Source organism: Amphiprion ocellaris, chromosome 24 (assembly GCF_022539595.1).
Source record: "Amphiprion ocellaris isolate individual 3 ecotype Okinawa chromosome 24, ASM2253959v1, whole genome shotgun sequence".
NCBI lineage: Eukaryota > Metazoa > Chordata > Actinopteri > Pomacentridae > Amphiprion > Amphiprion ocellaris.
The window spans coordinates 15,014,333-15,038,095 of NC_072789.1; the positions used below are offsets into that span (position 1 = coordinate 15,014,333).

The following is a 23,763-nucleotide window of genomic DNA, read 5'->3' on the forward strand; positions in this document are numbered from 1 at the left end:
AGTGGGAAAAAAAACACTCAGTTTAGATTCAGTTCATTCAAGTTTCCACGTTTGGACATCTGCACTGAAGATACCCATTTTTCAGCCTCAAAATCCCACTTGAAAAATTCAACAGCCATCAGATCATCCGATATGCCTTTACACACTGTTGAGAGAAAATCTGCACGGTACCATCAACTCACCCAGTCAGGCAACTTTGCAGCTCTTCCAGCTGTCACATGCACACACACACACAGACAGCCACCGAGACAGCAAGGATTACCTGGCAATTCTGGCAAGACGGCTGATTAAACTCTGACTGATTGCAACCACTCCAGCGTGGAACGAAAGCAAGGCAAGTGGATAGCAGGAGGGGAAGTCCTAAACTGTACAGAACTCCTATCAAATAACATTTTATAGAGCTTTGACAAGCCATGTGTGTACTGGCTTCCACAGAGCCAAGATAGGAAGATTTATTATGCTGTAGTTATGGTCTGCTTCATCCCTATACTGCAAACACCTCTCCCTGCGGAGGGCAAATAAAAAGCTGCATCCCGATTTGTGTGAACTGGCATCCTGAGAAGTCTATTACTTTACTGCAAGCTGGTGAGCTTCTAAGAAGAGAGCGAGGTAAAGAGACGCTCCATGTCCAAGGATGAAGCTATTATGTTTGAATGGACGGTGCCAGTTTGATCTCAGGGATCCTTGTGTTTCGCTTGTAGCCACTAACCTGTTTTGACAGCTGAGATGGAGGCTAGCAGCTCCACTGGGCACGTGGTACTCGCCACTTCATTTGTGTGTAAATAGGCACTGACAGACAGAGTAGCTAGTTCCATTATCAGGAATAAGGTTGTACAGACTGAACACATCAGAGACATTTACAATCTTATAACTCCCCCCTTTCCTTGTTTGCACCTTCTAAAAATAAAACCACACTTCTTTCTTTTCTTTCTTTTTTTGGAGGAGGGGTGTCTGTTGCTAAGGGAATGTAATTTCTCCTCTAAGTAATATTTTTCCAGGAAAAAAAAATCTCAGAAGATTTGGAGTTTTTTTTTTTTTTGACTGTTTACAGCATTTGCATATTGACATCAAATGAAAACTCTGCTCAAGCCCAACTGAAGAGAGAAGTGAACATAATACATCACGTCTCCTCCCTCCACTGCATACCTACATTTACTTTTTCTCTGGCGGCTTTAAAGAATTACGTTTTTTCATGCACTCAGATATGATGAAGCAAATACTGGCCGGTGAGCAACAGAAAAAGCAAACCAATTCTGTTACTTTAACTGTTCCAGTATCCCTCTCACCATGCTTTTCACTCATTTTCACAATCACCTCCCTCCTTCTGCCTTAGAACCGATCAGTCCCTTAAAATCAACTATTTTCCCTCATTGTCATCTCCTCCTCTCCCAAGATGAGAACTAATTATACCCTAAAACCAGCCAGTTAAAGGGGACTTTATTCAGCAAAATGCTGAGGCCTGCAAATCTAGGTGAGTGTGTGTGAGGTAACGATAGTTAAAGAGACCAGAAAAAGGGATAGAAACATAAGTGAGAGTGGGACTGAGTGAAAGGTAAGGAAGGAGGAGGTGGGGCTGGTGTAGGAGGATGTGGCGAGCAATGGAGGGACAGGAGAGGAGAGAGGGAGACAGAGTGAAGGTCTTGACTTCATTTTCTCTGTTGGGGGTGAATCCTTTTTGGAAGTGTGACATTTGGCGTAACAGGATCCTGTCAGCAGGCAAGACACATGCCTCACACACACACACACACACACACACACGTACGCACACACAGAAAAGGTTCATACACACTAAATGTTAGATTACGACCCCCAGTAATGCACTTGGATGTGCTCCGATCTAGTCTGCCACATGGCATGATGTATGTGTGTGCACTTCCATGCATAGGTTGTTATACATGTGTGAGCATTCAGAGTGGATGATGTCTGACAGGGTAAGAAGAATTAAAGAGGCTTCAGGTGAAGGGAGCGGAGGGTACAACAAGCTTATCATGTGCTCATTCTTTCTATCTTTCTCCTTCTTCTCTACCATCCCTCCATCAACTCCTTTCCACCCCCTCCTTCCATCCTTCTGTCCTTCCCCCTTCTCATTAACATTGTTAGAGAGAAGGTCATGTAGTTGATCAGTAGTTCCTGTATGTGTGGACAAGTGTGGGTGTACATACTGTATGTGGCATAATTATGCTAGTTTGCATGTGTGTATGCGGATAATTTTGTGTATGCATCTACGTATGCATAATTATGCCACTCTGTGTGTAATTATGCAGCTCTTGTATGCGTGTTTGTGTGAACACCTACGCACATGCATAAACTTATCTACTTGCTGGCCTAAGTGAATTGTGTATGTGTATGTGTAGGCAAGGAATCAAGAGCCAAAAGCACAATAGCCAAGATAAAGGAATGCTCACGGCCTGCTTCAGCTCCATTTGGACAAATGCCGATCTGGAGAGCCAACATCAATTGGCTCTGCACAAAGCCAGGGTTCATTTCCTCAAAGGCTTTCAGGATGACTCCTTCATGTGAGCCAAGATAAGCTAAGACAATCCAATGGCTGTTTCAGCAGCATCACTTCTTCCTCCAAACCACAGGGAATCACTGTTGTGGTGTAGGTTGGTAGGGTGACAAGTGCTTCAAACCAGATTCAAGTTTCCATATCTCTTGAGTGTAACAGCTGAGTGTAACGACTCCTTTCTCAAGCTACAAGTCATCATTTAAAGCATTTAAGTCTTATTTTATTGTGTACTTCTTATCGTAATTCACTGACCACCTGTTCACACATGACCAATTTAATGAAAACTGGTCACAGCAAAATGAGCAACAGAACAGAAAGATATTTTCCCAACTGTTACTCATAACACTATTAACTTCTTGGGTCTATACGAATTTATCAATAACCCACAATATGCAGTATGCAATGTGATGGTGAGTCACTATACGCAATGTAAACCTGAAGCAGCTACATTAAAATCAGTGATCATTAATTATAGTTTTCACACTTCTGCTTCTCTGACTTTGATATGTCAAAATGTCAGGGATGAAAAAGGTAGATCAAGATAAATTAGGACGCAGTGGGTGCAAAAAAACCTATTTTGACCTTTTTATCATGTTATGTTATTTTACATCAGATAATGTCTCATGTAAATGGAAGACTACTATATCACATCAGAACTGACACTGAGTGAAGTTTGAGTGCAGGAGAGAGGCCTAAAAGTCAAAGTACAATGTCATTCCTCTCATAAGATTGTGTGCATTATTTTTTATTGCAACAAATTTTATAATCACAAAAGACTGATCCTCAAAGTAAGTGACCAAATTAATTATCGGTATCAAAAAATTTAGACACAACTCTTAAATTGGTTTAATTTACTGCAGTTTTCTTACAAAGGTATTTTGTGACCATAGCTGATGAATGGAGCTCAACAGCATTCAGTTACTTAATGTGATGAGATTCAGCTGTAGCCTTAGTAACTGACATGCACCTGAAGACAATGCAAATAACTGCTGTACAAGAACAAAAATATAATCTAGATTGAACTGTGACTCTGCTTTTAGGTCTGTCTATTACTGCTTGGTATCAAATGTGCGTGGGGTACATGTCTTTTCTCTATACACTGTATGTGTTCTTCATTAATAAAATTAATAAATGTACATCTGATTTGAATGAGAAAACTCCTAATAGACAAACACAATTTAACAATTTAAACCACAAAGTTCAGCCATAAAAGTGTCTTCAATCAAAAAGAACTTTGTCTGGGTTTGTAAATTTCTTTAGCATTATCTTCTTTTTTAATGGCACTTGAATGAAGCCATCGTTTCTCCCTCTCCTTTGCTCCAGTAAAAACCAATAAATACTTCAACAAACAAGTCAGTAAAAATTAAAAGTGACCTGTGGATAAATGCATTTTGTACACAAAGACACACACTGAATCACACATGCACAACACATCTCAAGTTAGTGAGGCTTAAAATATAGCAGGTGTGACAAATATTCGTTGATCAAAAGACACGCTTCTCACAAAGTCAAGTAGGCTAAGAGCTGTGAACCAGACCCGGATTCACTCACTTCCACTTTCACATTTAAAAAAAAAAGATAAATCTCCTCTCCTCACTTCTCCTCCTCTCCGTCTCACTGTCTCCTCCCCTCTTCCAACGGGGCCCTTGGCCTGGCAGCTGATCCTCTCTCTCCATCACCTCCCTTCACATTTGGCCTGCACCAAGCCGCCTGCCATCACCATCAAAGCGCATGCTGCCTCCCAACTGTTAGCACCCCACTACGTGGCTAATAAAAAGCCTGGGTTATAAATATGAACAGAAGAGCATGCATAATGCCCTACAGGATAGCCCAAAACACCACTAAACAGATAAATGTAATGAGGTGGATATGGCTCATTAATTTTAGGATGATCGTGTTTAGTTTTTACAGATGCCATGATAGAAACAAGGTGCTATGAATAATATTCAGAGCTGATACGAGCAGCGTTGAAAAAAGCAGGGCTATAAGGGGGCCCTAAGCTGGAGGGGGTGGTGCGACACTATTGTTAAATGCACTGGGCTTTGTGGTGAATCACTTCCATTCAGAGACGACCCATGGTTCCCTGCAGGACCTTTTGAAAGATTGTGGATCATAGAGATTTTTGTAACTGTTGTTTACTTTTCTGCTTAGAACTAAAATTTGGATAATAATTAGTTTGGCAAGCCTTTTATGTAAAATATACTTTTGCCATTATTATACATGACTGCTAATATCTCCATGACAGCAAGTCACAAAGTTAAAATCAATACGAAAAAAAATATCTTTTGCTTCGGAATTTTTAGTTAGTAATTTAGAGATTTGAGAAAATAAACTTATTTGCTTTGTTGCCTTAAGTTAAATGTATTGTAGAACTGTAGATTAGAAATCTGTGTAGCCTTGTAGCTAATACTGAAGTGCTAAATCTGCTTTCTTTCTACTGGCTAGCAGGGGATGATTCTTTTGGAAAAAGTCGTCTGATTGTATTGAAGTCAGTGTGAATATGATTCTGCTTCTCACTTGATTAATTCCCTCACTAAACATTTTCCTAAAGGTTTCATGATCTTAATCGCTAGTTTCAAGTCTTCTTCATTAATAAATAATCATTAGTAGATTGTGGTCCCATTTAAATGGCCACCTTATGACTAACAAATCTTTTCTGTACGAAGTTCTCCATCTGATCTCCCACTCATTCATCACATTCATTTTGAAAAAAAACTAAATGTCCATGGGAATGTCCAAATTTGAGCCCACCAAATGGTTATCTACAGATGAACTGCTGATTCCGCTGTGGCTTTGTACACCTTTTATTTGCAGTCCATGGTTATATGAGTAGATTGATCCCCTGTCATATTTGCTCATAAGCTGGAAAAAGCAACTGGTAAACTAAGCTTAGCCTTAGGACAGACAAACATCTAGGCTGGCTGGAAGGCAGATTTTGTTAGCTTTGAATACAACAAAGTCTGTTCTAAGGTATTTCTTTTTCTTTTCAGTTTTTATGCTAGGCTAAGCTATTCTGCTACTGATTTGTTGAACAAATGTCAGAGTCTTTGAATATTACATACTTCATGATGTCACATATAGGTGGTTGTGAATGTCATAGTACTGGCTTCAGTGGTTCCCATTTTAGAGGATTAACTCCTAGCTAAAAAAAAAATGAGTAAAGAAGTTGAGCATGAGCGGAGCCGAGGCTGCCCATGCAAACGTCTCTGCATGGGCCATGGACTAGTCCTATAGCACCCACCTGTCACTTAAGCCAGCCACACCCTTAATGGCACATAACTGAAATGAAACTGCAGAACTGTACACATAATTTGAAGCCTCAATGCAATTTAAACAACTGAGTTTTATAAAAATGCATGCCCAGGACAACTGTGATGGATGAGGAAATGGGCTAAAAACAACAAATATTTTTTCTTATCTAACTTCCATTAACTGAACAAGCACACCTTCCACTATAGACTTTCTTTATGCTTCATCATTTTGCATGTTATAGCCACACTATTTTGTAGATGGCTGCACACATTTATTGTGCTGACTTCTGATGCCCTCACTAAAGAAAAACTGTGTTGCACAGAAAGTGCTTTTGATTGTCATCATCATTTCGAAAAATAAACTCTATTGACACCAACACAGCACATTGATTATTTGTTCTGGCTATATTTATATGTAGCAGCGGTTTGATTACTCATTTTAAAAGTGAGCAACATTCTTGTCATGGATGAGTTAACACAGGCTTCTGCACAGCTTTTGTCCTCTTTGTTGTTGTGTCACATTCGACTGACAGTCTGTTTATTGCTTGTTGCATGCTTTTATTTAAGTTGCACAATGTCATTGGTCACAGAAAATAAGACAGCCTTGGTTTCCATTCATGGAGTGTGAATGTAATACCACTGTGACATCAGCTCTGATTAAAATTACTCTGAGAAACTAATCAGAGCTTAACCCCTTCGGTAGGTAACAATCATATCAGGTCTTGCATCTATACGAAGTCTCGCCTGCAAAGAACCAAACGTTCTTGTCAGTTTCTGTCTTATTCTTCTGATTTCATTTTTATGACACACTGCTTTATGTTATCAACTTTGTTTATAGTCACTGTAGTATTTGTAAATCTGCAAGACATTTGGCAGTTTTATTGCAGCAAAAGCTTGGACAGGCAGGGTCTTTCTGACAGTGTGGATGCACATGTGTGTGTTTTATCCCGCCATGTTGTGTTATAGGGTCTGTGTCTCCCATTGATCTGGGGAGCCAGGCCAAGCCATCACTTTGAGGTGACAGCTAAATGACCAGTAGCCCTAGGCAGCTGCCATCAACAGCCTTTGTGTGTTTGTGTGTGTGTTTGCATTGCTGTGCGTAATCGATACGAAATGATACCGTGCAGGAGCTCATCAGCAGTGACCGTCGCAGCTGACACAGACGGTAATCTATAGCTTCAGTGAGCAATACTTACACAACACTCACCCACCCCACCTCACCCATATAAAATCTCCAAAAAAGCACACACTCCCCTCTAAGCTTCCCTTCAGGGGTTTTTGCTCCTTTCCGTGCACTCGCTAAGAAAGCCAGGCCCCCAGATTTCAGATTCCTTGGAGAGCAGCATGGCATCATCAGCATTTCCCAGTTGAGTAGGAAACCTGCCTAAGGCTCCCCACCCTTCCCCTCCCAGAAGGAGGGGAAGGGTGGGGAGATAACGCCTCATTTTCCTCAATACTGATCTGAATAGTCTAACACCCCCACAGTCACTCTGTTATTCTCAATGGAGAACGTGGCAGGCGGCACTGGGTTTGGCCAATAGGCATCTTTGAGCTCCTCATGCCCCGACCGGGCTTTGAATCAGCGATAGCAAGGGAGAGACAGAGGGAGCAGAAGCACAAAGAGAAGAAGCTAAAAGGCAGAAACAAAACTAATCTATCTGCCTTACCAGCAGAGGTGGGTACAGTAGCCAAAAACTATACTCAAGTAACAGTAACGTTACTTCAAAATAATATCACTCAAGTAGAAGTAAAATGTAGTCGTCCAAAATATAACTCAAGTAAGAGTAAAAAAGTATTTGGTGAAAAGAGTATTCAAGTACTGAGTAACTGTTTGAGTGTCATGTTCGATTTGTTTTTTTAGAAATGATGTGATCAGACAGGCAAAAAATGTAAAATAATGTGTAAATTCTCGTATTTCCAAATAATAAAATAAAAAAATAGCAAAAATAAACACCTTTACAAAATGACAAGTTAAGGCACAAGAAACACAAATTTCCAAATCTCAGTTTTTCACAACATAAAGCTTTTGAAACAAATACCTGTAGTAAGGTAACATTTTTATGTGTGAACAGTGCAAACTACTTCCAGTGACAAGATATACTGCAGCTTTAGCCCCACAACTGTGCAAAGAAGTACATTTCAGATGTGGAGTTTAAATGGAGAGTAAAGCATGACAAATGAAACCACAGCATATTGCCACCTAAAAAAGCAAAAAAAACAAAACACTGCGTTGCAGATTAGAGGAGGGAAGGAAGGAGAGATATGAAACTTGAAATGCTACAGACAGGTGGCAGGAGTCCTCCTGCTCATTGACAAACAGCTCCATCTCACCAGGAAGCCAAGCCTCACCTAGCCTCGGATAACACAGCACAGAAACAGCTTAATTACACACACAGCCTTATCAGACAACATTAGCCTCACAGTAACAATCAGTGTAGACGTCAGCCTCCCCGTCAAAGCCTGGCAACGCAGCACCTTGAGGCAGTTTTACACAGTGCGGGCTTCAAGCTGATAACAGACCTTTCCAGTTGTTAAACCACAATTTGCTGACAGAGTTTGAGGGAATAATACACATTTGATTTGTAAACCTGACAGCTTCTTTAATACATGGTTCATTTTTGGTTGGATGGGTTCACTAATGGAAATGATGGACACTTGAAACTGCATTCAGGCTGCATATTCAATTGTAATTTGCTGGACATTCTTTCCTAGATTCTGATGCTTCATTTAAATGGTTGCATTAATAGAGCAATTGTTTCTTTTACAGCACGGTATGAGAATGAGGTTTAGTTCGCTTGTTATACAGGCAAGTCATCTTCCCCCTTCCACACTCAGTTACTGGAGGTTTACATGATATGTCTGCAAGTTTGTATGTGATCTTCAAAGCACTTTTCATCCAGCAGGAAAACCACAATGATGGAACACTCAGAGCACAAAAACCTGGTGACTTCTGCTTAATGGAGCAGAAAGACATTTTCCATGCTTTCTCTGAGCAGACACAAAAGAAAGGCACACATCTACCATCAACCTGACACCTCTCCTCTGTTTTCACATAACAACATGGACACAACCAACCAGTGGGAAAGACCATCCTACCACAAGGTCCACTCACTGTTGATGTCAATATGGGTGGGAAGTCATTTAAGTTCTCACAAATGGAAATCTGAATATTAACATTTCCATGGCGACAGAAGTATTGATTTACTTACAAATTTAGTGTAGATGTTCATTTAGTAAGTGATGGACATGGACATGCTCACTGGCCTTAGCTTCTCCAATGCGCGAAGATATGCTGCTTTTTTGTCTTTATATCATGCCAAAATGAAACTTTTTTTTTGTGCTATTGTGTTTTGTTTTTGCAAAAATCTAAAGCAATTTGAAGAAGTCGTTTTGAGTTCTAAGAACCTGAGTTTGGAAATTTTCCACAATAAATAAAAATGGGCACATCCTTTGTGACATCACTCATTGGTTTCCTCAATAGCCATTTTGAAGCTCCACTCTTCACCATCTTGGCAGTGCTTGACTGCCAAACTCCTGGCAAATCCGAAAATATTTACTTGTGTATAACTTTAAACCTCAATAGTTTAAACACGAGTTATATAAAAAGAATGGACAAATTAGCTACATAGACCAAAATGTTTTTTGTACCAGGCTGTAAACATGTTTATGTTTGTCACTTCCATGGGATTTCTCTTAGCCTTAATATAACTTGTCATTTTTACACTTGCTTTGCACATCTTTGTATAAATATTAGAAGTGTTACAGTTGACGATGATAGTGATATGTAAAAAAATGTATGATATATCAAGCACATATGATATTATTAGAAAGATTTCAATTCTTTTTGACATTAACATAACATATATTTCTATTTTATTGCTGTTTAGAATCTGTCATAAAATATAAAAAAGAACACACAGTAGCTAGGTAGCTAGCAATTATCACGATGTGTGGCTACTTCTACCATGAAAATCATGTAAAATTAGATAACAAGACGTAAGCGAGAGAACCTGCAGAAAAAAACTTGTACTATAGTAAACAACCTCTGTTACATTTGGATGATCCTTCTTTTCCACACAGACAAAGCAACGGATTTAACCTCAAAATGCTGAAAGTAGCTCAACAAGTAAACAGATTGAACTTGTGAAGATCTGCCAACCTTGAGAGTGATACAGACATTATTAAGAGGTCTTAGGCTCTGGATACAACAAGTGTACTGCACATAAAGACCTCTGCTGCTCCATCTAAATAGCTTGTGACAAAGTGTGGAAAATGTCTTTGTTCTGGTATTAAGTCGAGGATAGAAGAGATGAGGATGAAATAGGATATAGATGAAGAGAAGAGAAGAGAAGAGAAGAGAAGAGAAGAGAAGAGAAGAGAAGAGAAGAGAAGAGAAGAGAAGAGAAGAGAAGAGAAGAGCATCTTGTGACTGCAGAAGATGAGTGATGGAGAAGAGGATGAGATGGAAGCAAAAAGGAGAATAGCAGGGCATGGAGGATGGGGAGGGAGGTATAATCCCAGTGACTAGAGCCGTGTTGCACTCACTAGGGAGGGGAACTCTGTCTCTCTTTAACTGGATTTGGGTGAGCTGCTGTTTATCGGCGTATGAGTCGCCAAGCGCTCTCTCTCAGCTGTCAAAACCATTCTAATCTACTCAGGAGACATTTCACCCATTTGCTTTCAACGCGGCAAAGTGCAGAGTGCATATTGGACATGTTTGTGTGCTTGTGTGTGTGTGTGTGCAGATGAATCAGAACATGTATATATGTGTGTGGGTTTGTGGATGGAGGGGGTCGGCAACAACAGTGGTTTTACACCGGGGTTAGCAGCTTGCAGTAGGATTTGGGGAGTCTGTGCTCCGGATGTTGGGACCCCATTGTGAATGGCAGCCTGGCTAATCTTCATTACCGCACACAATGATGGGACAAGAGAATGGTGCCTTGGCTGGAAAAGGCACGGAGAAACAAAAGAGCAGCGAGCACCGAAAGAGAACGACAGAGAGAGGGGAGGAGGGCTGAGAATAACAGAGGGGATAGGAGAGAAGGGAGAGATAAAGGGAACAGTGAAGCGGAAAAACTCTGCTTCCTCCTCATACAGTGCCAGTCAGAAAGGGCCGCTCAATACCCCAATCACGTCTGCAAACCGAGTGCAACTGTGGTGTCGTGTCCACACTGATAAGACCCAAAATGGTTCGTTCATATATGTGTTTCGTTGGCTGGATAAGAAGCCATCTTCATTTTTTGGTGTTTCTTTCCCCCAACATCTTGTCTGTGTTTATCCTTCTTTTGCTGTGCAAGGTGTCGTGTAGCATCGCGTCTGCTTAGGGCCACAGTTTCAGGCTTTGTCATCGGGGTGAGCTAAGAACCAAAGCGGGGGAGTTTATTGTGCAAGGAAACAAGCATGAGCATTGGATGCAGGTCAGTGGTACATTCTCACAAGGCCAAGGTGGATTAGCTCAGGGTAAATTAGGAATCGGTGCAGTTACGCAAGAACGTGTACACTGGATACATTTAAAGCCAGTGGCTTTATATGTATCCAAATTCACACAAACAGGAGGTGGGGCACTGTCGTTCTGTCTTTATTTTCCGCAGCAATGCTTTCAGAAGAAACCTGAGCAACAAAGATTAGCGCAAGCTGCTTAGAATATTGAAAGACGTCTCCTCACCACCACTTCTGCCGTGGGCTCTCCTCCAAGAGATAGTGTAGAGAAAGAGAGAGAGAGAGACAGAGACAGTGAGTTTTAGTTATACAGTGATAGGTGGAGGCAGCACAGCAGGCTGAACTCATTCACCTACAGTGCAGGGTAGTTGGCTTTTCAGCAGGAAGCGCAAGTGGAGTGAGAGGACTTTTCACCCCAATTTCATCCTGACAATGTGCGGCTGTTCAGTAGCGACGGGAGGAGGATGGTTAGACGCACTAAGAAAAGGTGTTAGGAACTCATTGACTTTGGCCTTTAGGTCTGTGTGCGATGGTGTGTGCAACAACTCGTGCCCCACAAATAGTGCTTTCAGCTTGAAAAAGCGGGTGACTACAGGGCAAAGGGGAAAGCCCCGAATAGGAGCTGGTAAGATTTAGGGTCAAAGTTTAAAGGCTGGCAAATTAATGTGCTTTAAATTAGTAGGAGGTCATGACAGTTACAGTGAAATGTGTGCAACATAGGAAAAAAGAGTGTGTGCTTATGTGTACCACCTGCTCTGCTGAATATCCTAGAGACAACAGTCACTTTTTCTTCCAATTACAAACACACACACACACACATAAACTCAATAAACTCTGTCTCTGATTCTCTCTTTCTTGCTTACACACACACATATACACCAATGAAAATTATTGATGTGCTCTCTTATAAAACAGTGGCTGCTCCCTAAAGTATTCCTGGCAACATCACAGGCTGAAAATAGCTGTCGACCCAAATAACTTCCCCCGCCGGAACCAAGAAGGAGCCAGACCACAGCCACCGGCGACTGGCTTTACTAATTGGCATCATTTTACAATGAAATAATATCTGGGGCAATAGACTGAATAACACATAGCAGTAAACTGGAGAGCAGGAGGATGTGCTGTCTCGCCACATGTGCAGGGAGCGATTTGAAGAAGGTTGGAAGAAAGGGAGCTGGGAAGGAGGCTGGGGATGCATTCGTATTACTTAGTGTAAGTTATCAAATTCTCTTCCCCGAAAATAGGCAAGGGGGGATTGGGGAATGAAACATTTATGTGACACTATCAACATAGTTAAACTGGGAGGGGGCATCTTCAACAGGTGCTCTTGAATGTTTTTAAGCGACAAACTGGTTTTGCTGAGATTTGTGTTGCAGATCCCCAAGTGGATTATTTGTTTTAATTGATTTAGCATTGAATATCTAAATTTCTTGAATTTAACAAAGGGGATAGCAGAGAAGGAATGTCTTAGTGGCATATTAAATTAAGTAACAGCATGAGGTGTTCCTTTTTTAGTTGCAAAGCCCTAAAGGAGTCACATTGACACAAATGCATTTGAGCACATTTGGGTTTGGGTTTGTGTCAAAGGCCTAACACACATCTAAAAAAAATATTGATGAATCTTCAATGCAAAACAACATGTTTCAGGCAATTTCCATTAATCAAGTTACATTTGTTCTCAATTTTTTCAAATTATTGCATTAACCTCCAATATTATTTCTTGTTTCACTATTCTTCCCAATCATTTTTTTTTTTGCATATTAAGACATCATCGCCCTTTGTTGATTTGTTTCTCTGTTTGTCAGCAGGATTACACAAAAACTACCTGGAAAATTTTCTGGAAGTTTGGTGGAGAGGTGGAACATGGTCAAACAAATAACCAATAAATACATTTTGTTAGATCCAATTCAAAGGGTAGACCTAGGATTTATTTATTTATTTTTGAGTTTGTATGATGCCTTAGCAGAGGTCGAAACCCTTCAAGTGTCTTTCTAGTTTGGGATGGAAATCATATTAAGCTTCCTCTTGTGTTAGCTTTCTGTCACTGTCTCTTAGGTTAAAGGGTCAGTTGCAACCTTTGTCTTAAATAAGCCATAAAATACCCTAAAAACAATAATTTATCATCCAATTTGTTTCTTATCTCTATCTTTGTTAGACTCCTTCATCCATGAAAAGATTGGTTTTAATATATTTTTGTGGCCCCCTGGTCCTTCTTTCGACAGCATACCCTTCATTTTCAATATAAAAAAAACTGTCAAATGAACCTCAAGAGAATTATATAAATAAATGAAAGGTTGTTATGTTACCTGACTATTACAGAGGGGTATTAGAACACATCTCTTAAATGTTGAAAAAAATATATTTCTATTTTTTAATTTCTATATTATTAGCTATAGTAACATCTATGGTGTTATGGGTCAATTTCGACCCATATATATTTACTACAAGAAAAAGCCAAAAAACCAAGGCTTTTTATTAAAAAAACAGAACTTTAATACAATTACAAAATGAAAGCAGAACTAGTAGTAATACAAAATGTAGATTTGCCAGGTCAAACAAACAACAACTAATCAAGCAAATCAAAACAACAGAAATCATGTGCTAGTTCCATAAAAACTCTGTGTGGAAGAACATGCATGTTTATTTGTGTATTTTTAAATGCATGTGTGGCAAAAAAGTGACATTTTCAGTGTGTTCTTTGCAGAGATATTTTTTTGCAGGTGAAGCACAATGTGTTTGTCTTTCTGTCCTTATAGGGCAGACCTGACACCACCTCTTTCTTTTAGAATCAGGTGGTCTCACTGGTGTTGTAGCTGTGGCTGTTGTGGTTGATGTTGAGGTAGAGCTGGCTGAGGCGGATGCTGGCGCTGATGCTCTTTGTGTTGCTGTGGGCGTGGATGGAGTGCTTGGTGAGCTCTGCTCTCTGACCAAGGCTACAGTGACTGGGTCTCCCGGTACCCGTTCTCTTTGCTCCATGTATGCCTTGACAAGGGAACTTCCTAGCTCCTCAAGAAACATTCTCCGATTGTTTTGTTTTTTTGGGAGAGTTCCACCATTGGCAAATGTGGGTCCACAACACAACTGCGTCGTATGCAGACATTTTCAACTCAATTTATCTTTATTGTCCCCTGAGGGAAATTTGCTTTGCAGGTGGGTAAAACAACAAACACAAAACATAGCAACACAACTCCAAATACAATCACTATCACAGAGATTCAAGGAAAATGCTGGCAAGGACAAGTGACCATACACCACGAGGGCCAACTGAAGGCAGGACCATCATTCCACATCACAACCATCCACCTCTTTCTAAGATTCAAATGTAATTGTTTAATGGCTTGGACTACAAAAGAGTCCCTCACCCTGTTTGATTTGGCCTTTGGCACTCTAAATCTCCTGCCAACATTTTTAATTTTTTATTATCCCTTATTATCTTGAACCTCTGACCTTCTGATCAGTAGTCCAGAGACTTAACCGTTGCGCCACCACTGCCCCAAAGAAAAACGCCACTGGTGGGTCTTGAACCTACCACCTTCCACTTTGTAGTCTCTCTTCTTACTCCTCGAGCTACTTGCTCAGAATATATTGAGAATGTTGTAAAAAAACAACCATTGGCCATCTCCTGGTCATTCACTGGCAAGTGCGGGTGGCAGTCAGCTTGTCCAGGTCGTCCACTGGCCGCACTAAGGGGCCTTGGCTGGAAAAGGCACGGAGAAACAAAAGAGCAGTGAGCGCTGAAAGAGAACGACAGAGATACGGGAGGAGGGCCGAGAATAACAGAGGGAATAGGAGAGAGGTGTTTTTGTTATAGTCCAGGATGACTATGGGCATTTTGCACTTCCTGATGACACAGCTGCATCTTTGTGAAGACTGGACATCAGCATCACATTCTGTCATTTTTTGGACAGTATGGAACAACAGTGGTGGTGTCCCTAAAAGCAAACTTTGAGGAAAGTGGAGTCCTGTCTTTCACCTGCAACATTTCAGCAGGCAGCTCAGTTTTTTTTTTCTGTGCCCACCATGGTGAGTTTCCTCCTGAGAAGTTCTTGTCCAAGGTCATAGCTGGTAAAAAAAACATAAAAAAAATTTTCACAAGTGATGTTCTGCAGTCCAGGATTCATATCGAGTACTACACGTTTTTCTTGGTTTTTTTCAGGGATGTCGCTTGCAGATATGCCTGTGCAGATCTGTACATTCCGTACACAGCTGATTTTTGCATCACAGGCTGACCAGATTTTTATGCCATTTTTGCCTGGCTTACTGGGCATGTATTGCCGGAAAGGGCATTTTCAACGAAAAGGGAGAAAACGCTCATCTGCTGTCACCTCTGGACCTGGGTTGAACATCAGTGGAAGGAGCTGCAACCATCTCTTCCAGACATCCCTGATGGGAGCAAGTTTGTCAAATTTTGCTCTGGTGTCTCTGTTGTCAAATTTGAGGACTCTTGATATCATTGAAAAGGTCTGGAGTGACATTGTTGCCTGGAAAATATTCCTGCCTGCCGACGCATCCCAGAGACTATCAGTGGTCTCATTGCTAGATCTGTGCACTCCAGCAAGAAGAAGAACACCAATGTAGGCATCCAGGTTACTCAAGTGATTGGAGGAAGAGCTGGCTGTTGGCTGTTGGCGGGGTTAGGGTTAGGGTTAGAAACTGACTCTAACAACACAAAGGCCATAATTTTCACCAGAGCATCCTATAATTTAGTAAAACTGCCTTTTTTAAAATTTTATTTTGTTTAAATAGAAGTTTCTGGCAAAGTCAAAAAGTCTTGATGCAATAAACTAATTTTATGTAGTACTTTCATGCATTTAAAATGTAAAACAGGTCGGTGCCAACCCTAACACTAGAGGAAGGTTAAAGCATTTACACTTTACTGGGACATTTTCACTTGTCAGGGAAGCTAATGTCTACTTTTTAGCACTCCAGACACAGACTAAATTACTTCGTGAGGAGGTGTTTTGCCCGAGGTGTGCATATGCTACTTCCAAAAGCTTACATTCAAGGAAGAAAAACAAACAATTTGTGCACTCGGGCACATCTGAAATGACCCATGCCTTTTCTCAAGGCACTGCACTTATGCCAACCACAAGACACCACCTACATTCCCAGTTTAGTCCAAAATATTGAAATCACCATCACTGTAACACACACCTCATAAACTGCTCCACATGCAAATACTTAAAGGGAATGAGAGAAAGGATGGAAGACATAAACACAGATGTCTTTTGGCAGCCTAAATCTTAATTAGCACCAGGAGATTCATCTAATCAAAGGGTTGCCAGCCCATCATTAAGGCTAAAACACACACTACTCTTCTTACATACCAGAACAGAACAATGGGAAACAGAGGTATGCTGTCATGCTGATGAATGGCTCTTCCCACAGGTCTCATTAAATCACAGAAGGGCACTTCCCAGACTGTTCGAAGAGTTAAGCAGTGTGCAAAATCTTCCCATCCCCTCTGCCTGTCTACTTTGACATTTATACAGCGATTTTACTAAGCAGGCGTGTTAAAATAATATTTTTCATACTGAAAATCTGAACTTTCAGACTTTGACGTGTGGGATAATCCCAATTCAAGCTGAATCTGTCTGGTTTCGAGAATACAAGTCATATCTTTTTCAGACAACCCCTGCAGGGGCTTGGAATGACTGAAACTACATGACGCACCCAGTTGGCTCAAGATATCAGTGTATTTAGGGTAATTTGGGACTCAGTTTAATCTTCTAGTGAATTTCGCATCAGCTGATAACAATGAAGCAGTCTTTATTTTTGACCACACATCTGAGTTCTCACCTCTGGTTTCGAGCTGCCAAAACCGACACGGTGCTCTGTAAATTTTTAAGCAACGCAACTTTGAAAGTGGATTGCTGAGGAGGACAGAAGAGAAACAAATACAATCGAGGGTTGACTGAAGCTTAATCTCATAGAAAAGATGAGGATGATAAAAGAAAGAGCAGGATGAGACAGAAATATAGTAAAGGGACATTAAGGTAAGGAAGAGTGATGAAAGAGGAAGCGAGTAATCTTTGGAGGAAAGGTAGATGAGCAGATGCAGAGAGGGAGACAGTGACAGATGAAACACTGGCCAACCAGCCCGACAGCTTTGGAGCACTGAGCCATAGCAGGTGGAGACGCACACACAACAACTGGCTTTGCATGTTGGACCACCGCAGCTTAGCATTGAGGCTGGCATGCAAAACACATACATACTTGAGTGCATATAGACTTACAAAGGCACACAAAATCTCTGGAGCTTACATAATACAGCTGAGAGTCAAGCACACCTCGAAGCCGATAACTGGCGTCTTGACTGGACACCCTGACTGCGACCTCAAGCTCGGGTAACATGCTTTTGAAGGGGTTCTACAAAAGCAACTCACTCTCCTAAAAAGTCTACAAGGTCTGCTTTGATCTTCACCAATGACTGTCTGGCTTTATAAACTATTCAGTCGGTTTCAGAGAGCGTCACGTCCTTGCAGCTGTCACCACCAAGAACTTAGGGCCGTGATTGATGACTGGCTTCGATGACAACAACAAGCAGCGGTGTTTACTCAGGGCAAATTGCCCTTCTCTCTCTCCCCTTTCCATCTCTTTCTCCCCCCACTGTAACTTGCCCAGTCTTTAGAGAGAGATGGTCCACATGGCTGAATCTGTGATTTCTGAATGGCTAGGAGTCCCTTGGGGTGGGATTAGCCTCCTAGACTGACAGCTAAACAAACAAATAGGCCAAAGCTGCTCTTCCAGCTTGACAAGGCTGCCTAGCAACAGGTAGGTAGGAAGATGTGATGTAAGGCTTCGTATGTTACAGTCAATTATGGCTATAAAATGCCTGGACAGAGTGTGAATGTGTGGTCAGTATTAAAGCCAATGGACTTCCAAATATTGCTATATGCTGCCTAAGGTAGAAAACAAAAAGAAAGTAATCAAGAGTATTTTTTAGAGCATTTACATATTCAGGGCCTTTTTGCATAGAGTTAAACATGTCAAGCACAAGGTGACATTTCACTCTCACTGGGTTCAGCTAATACAATGAACAATGTTAAATGTGCCAACAAATACGTGGCAGCATTAGCAACAATGATGGATCACTTATTTCTAAAAGGAGCTGGCATTCTTTGATGCAGCTCATAAAAAATAAATAAATGAAAATTAAAAAAACAATATTGGCACATCAGACCAAGGTAGCAGTTAAATGAAAACCCACAAAAATGTCATTAAAATTTACATAGCCTATGACAACAAGTGGTCCTTATCATTTGTAAGCTTTGTGCTATATTTGGAAAGAGCCAGGTTAGCTGTTTCCCCTTCCTTCCAGTCTTTTTGCTAAGCTCAGCTAACTGCTTCAGGTTGAGGTTTATGTTTAACAGACAGATATGAGAATGGATATCAAACTATTTTCCAAGATGTTCAACTATGCAGCTAAGCACATCATAGATATGATAAATAGTCAAACATGCTGAATTCTTGGTCTCTTGTGGACTAGATTCATTTAAACTCCTCTCAGATGTGGACATCACCATCATCTTGTCTGTCCACGGTCAGAAATTTTACTGAAATAAAAGGAAAACTGTTCGTTTGTATCTGTTTTCCTTATATTCACGATATGCCTTGTGTAAAAGGGCCTTTATTAAGCTTTGTGCCAAAATTTTGATTGCATTACTCTCCTGAATTTAACTTTTTGAAGAGAGACTGCCTTTAAACAAAGGTCAGAGCAGAGCAAATCAAGCTGTGAGTTCGTCAATACAGTCTTCTCAGAATTTGTCAAGGAGCAAGAGAGGGCAATAGTTATGAGATAAAGAGTCAGAGAAAGAGGGTGGTGATTCCAAAACATGAAACAACTGTCTGAGACTTCTCTTCCTTCTCTGCCTTTCTCTTTTCTCCCTGCAGTTGTCAAACCGGATGGCAGCAGCGAAGCATGTCGGATCACTGTAAGGTGCTGTAACGGCTTCCTGATTTCACCTCAAATGATGTGAAAGTCATTGCCAAGCCATGTGTGCTGGCATGAGGTGGAAAAAATAACTGGCTCCTCTTCTCACTGTTAATCAAACCTGGGGTGGCAGAGCGTTTCACAGACGGAAGCCATACATAAAGATGTGCTTGTTCACCACTCTCGCTCTCCCTCCTATCCTCTCTGCCTTTTTTCTCCTACACCTCCTCCTCTGCCTTTCTGATGGGCCAGTCACCAGATCATCAGACAAATGAATACTTCCTTGGCCGTCATCTCTTTCATCAGTGCTTCCCACCTTTTCATCAATGCCCATAAAGCAGTAGCCGGCACCTATCACTGGCAATCGCCTCTCAGCTGCCTGAGTGATGAGACAGAGGTGGCAGAGTTCACTAAGCGCTCTTATGGCAGAATGGATGTTACTGGGTCAGGGGGTCGCTTGCACATCTCATTACACAACATACACAGACACACAAACCTGTGCACCAGCTTGTAACTGAGTGTGTATGGACAGAAAATACTTCCTGATCTTGAGAGAGCATTCTATAAAATAATGAAATGCTGAGCCTCTATGGATCAACATACAATCAAACTTGTGCATGTATGTATAAACTCACAAAGTGTTCTAACCTCTGGAGATTAAAATATAGGTAGAATCTCAAATTAAACACTGGAAAAATTAAACACTGACCAGCTACACTTCCTAGGAAACAGCAAGCACTGTCTTGTTAACATAACTGCTTCTGTTCAGGAGCCAAATTGAGTTTTAGCTGCTCCAGCTCATTTACTTGTTTATACTAGTTAGATAAACTCGTCACTTCTTTAATACATAACTATGAGTCCTGATAAAACGACCTATTCTCAGAATCAATGCACTGAGTAATAACCTTGTGGCTGCAAACACTTAAAAGGAGTCCAGCAGAGATGCTGAATCGTGCAACGACGCACAAAGGCTTCCTTTCATGCCTCAGTGCGTCACAGACCAGGCCATGTCCAATACATTCTGCATGTGTTCCATCTTCAAGATCTTCTGACTGCTATCGGGTTGAGGTGAGCAAAACAGCACCATGAAGAATCAGGTCCATACCCAGACATCTAAATATCTTGAGGTAGCTGCTCTGAAAAGTTGAAAGGTTCATTCAAATGGGTCTCGATGTCAGCTAAACTAAAAGACAATTAATACATTTAGTTTTTTTTCTTGGAAGAGCTTCCAAACTTGATTTCAGGAAATCCACATCTCATTCTTAAGAACTGATGTGACAGTTTAATAAAGCAACATGCCAGGAATGACAACACTATGAGGAGCTCTCTGAGACAAATAAGATTAAGTCCCAGTTTGTCCTTCCTCCCCTTGCTCACAAAATGCTAAACTGTGCCCGTTACAGAATTGATTTAATTTTAATTTGCATAAAATTACATCAAACAGCAGTCAGTAAAAGGTCACAGGGAACAGATGTGTTTTAAAACTGGTTAGTGTACTTTAGGTTCCTACCAAGACAGCAAATATGTGAGTCTAACATACAAACTTGGTCCATTGTTGTTGCTCCACAAAGCAAAGCCAGGCACCTTGGGGAGCATTGTTACCTGGCAGCCTCTATGTTACGACAGAAGTGAGTAGTGTACAGCACGGGGGGATGCAAAAGTCCTGAGCTTACAGAACAACCCTGCAAAGATCAAAAATCCATACTGTGCTAATTCCGTAAGAGGGTGGCAGGAAGAAAACAGGGGAGAAACAGAAAAAGGAGGAAGAAGGGATGGCAGAAGACCGGAAGGAGGGTCCAGTTGGCTGCTCCCCCCAGCATGCCTTCTGTGTGTGAGAAAGCAGCTGTGGCCTACTGAGGATTACATAACATACTGAGACACATATGCACCGGTGTGCATGGACACACACATAGAGAAGACTGTATATGGATGCATATGGATATTCACAGTTATTCTGCAAAGTTTTTCTGTCTTTTGCTACTTATTTATTTCTCCGTCTCTCAATCCTCATCGTGATCTCTTTAGAGGTTCTAGAGAAGAACATGTATTTCTCTGGCCCTGACCACATCTTTATGTTTTCCCTCAGAGGCCTCAGTCAAAATGCAACATGACTCCCATCTATATGCTACTTCTTCTTCTTCTTTCTGTTCATCAGATCACCCTATGTCACTACCCTCTTCTATGAATGTCCGTCTGTGTGTGCTTGTCACTCCTGGGGTGTGAGGGAGGAGGTTCAAGTCCACTGGACTGTGAAATGCAAAACCCTGCAGTGGGGAGAATGTGCATGTTCGGCAACTTCCTCCACCCCCAACCCTCCAGACGGAGTTGAAGCCGCCCTCACCACCTGAGAAATGTGCACGTTATTGAGTCGAGAGTTGGATAAGTGGATGCATCTGAGCATGCGTGCTTGCACATGGAGGTTGCGCCAGAGTGCCCTGCTGCTGTCTCCATATTTAGAAACAGCCATGTGCAATCAGTCCACATATAGAAACCCATAATGCACCACGCAACGACATACAGACATTTCGCTTGGGTAGGCATCAGGCACTCAGTCTACATGTGTGCGACCCCTCAGGGATAATATATGTGCTGGAGGGTATGGAGTGTATCCCGAGGTCAATGACAGACAGCAATCGGTGGTGTCTTGTTACATCCTCCCCATCAGGGTTAAGTGCTGTGGATGAGAGCACGTCATCAGCAAAGGCTGAAGGCAAGTTGAAAAATCTATCAGATCAGCCTGAAATTCAATCCAGATATTTTGTCTTTTATATTGTCTGTGAAGGTACTGATAAATATTCTACAATAAAGTCAAACAAGGTTTTCTCTGAGTGAATGCCAGTTTACAAAATAGCATAAGAAGCTCTACCATAACGAGCAAGATAACAAGCCAAATTTGTTGGTAGGAAAGATGCAAAATAACACGCTTTGCTTTGAGCAAAACTGCATTTGACAAATAATGAGCAACTTTTGACCAGGGTTGCTTGTTCCAAATCCAGCTCAGCCCTGCTGCTTGTTTCAACACTGAACAACCAACTGTACAGGGAATTGGAAACGAGACAGCACAGTTCAGTTTGGCACTATTAGGTTCCATAATGGAACAAATAGCGGCCTCAAATGTACTATCTGCAGACCTCCAAAACATTTTACTCCTTGTCTTCTCCCCATCCCCCCATAACCGCCTGAATCATGCCTCACAGACACCAACAGGGGACACAGTCATCATTCTTACCATCGCATCTAAGGGACCCATTTAGGGGCCGACTACAACAGCCTCCTATCTCACCATCAGACCCCATAAAAGCATCAAATTCTAAATTGTGGTTGGAATACAGAGGGGAATGCTCAAACTATGGGTCCTCAGCTAGAAACAAAGCTTTTAAGGCAAGCCACAGCTCATAATTCCTGTATTCAGAAGCATTCAGTGGTATCGTCATGCCACAACAATGAATACAAGGATTGCCTTTGCCAAGAACATTGCTGTGCTGCATGGAAGGAGAGGGGCTTGCAAAGTGTAATTCCTGTGTTCAAAATGATGTGATATGATCTTCTTAACCAAAAAAGGATTGTTTTATTTAAAAAAAAACTTGAAATGTTTATTCCAGTGATTTGTAACGCAGTGAGCAAAAGCCTACAAGCTGAGTAGAAAGAATGTGCAACTTTTAAAATTATGATCCTATTTCTGATCAAGATTTGTGCTAAAAAATGTATGTAGAAAGAGTGACTAAAGGTGCAAGAAGTATGTAAACTTGCATCTTCAGTGATGCAGATCTAGATGTCATCAGGCAAGAAACCTGCAATGTTTTTCTTTTACATGGGCTTCTCCATTTACTCCAAACCAAAGCCAGGTTAAATCAAAGAATTTATCTGTAAAATCGTGCAAAAATTACATTTAACTGTGCAAAATAAGGGCAGAAAACTCCCAGGATGCACTCTATCCAGCTGTAAAATGATACTAGATGTGTGTTCAGTTAAAAACAAAATCAACTAAAGCCTCCACATTTAACAAACAGCTTCCAAGATTTTCTTTAATTCCGAAATGGACGCTGCTGTCTTGGGGGAGAATGAGCTACAAACAATCATTGCAGTCAAAGAACGATTGACACTGAAACTGAGGTTTCCCAGCCTTTTGCCTACACATGCATCTCTCTCTCTCTCTCTCTCTCTCTCTCTCTCTCTCTCTCTCTCTCTCTCTCTATTAGATTTGCATTAGGTATTGATTTTGATATGCAGGCTGTGGGTGAGAAACAGAGACGTGCTGCATATGGTACACGTAGGCCCATGCAATTTAAAATCCACTGACAGTCAAGGCAGGGAGTTGGAGACTTGTTATGAAAAGATGCGTCGGTGGCTAACAGTAGGATGCCAATTAGGCTGCTTGGCTACAACCAATGGATCCGCGGTCACGCACCGGTTTCTCTCCCTGTCTTTCTTTTTCTCTCTCTCCATCTTCCCCCTGTCACTCCTCCTTCCCCCTCTTACTCATGGAGCAGAGAAGTGGAGAAAAAAACTGAAGCTCCTATTTCAAGAACAATACCGGCATCAAATTTCCATGCAATTACCCCCCATATTGTACGCACTTTCACACCAGAAAATGAGAAATTAGAGTATTTCTTCCACAAAAAGTATCAATG

At 41.2% G+C, this 23,763-nt stretch overlaps 1 protein-coding gene across 2 annotated transcripts in view; it reads right to left on the bottom strand.

Moving 5' to 3' along the window:
• LOC111563022 (Krueppel-like factor 7) overlaps positions 1-23,763 on the bottom strand; it is a 43,365-nt gene that overhangs the window by 18,549 nt on the left and 1,053 nt on the right. The gene's annotated exons all lie outside the window — the stretch shown is intronic.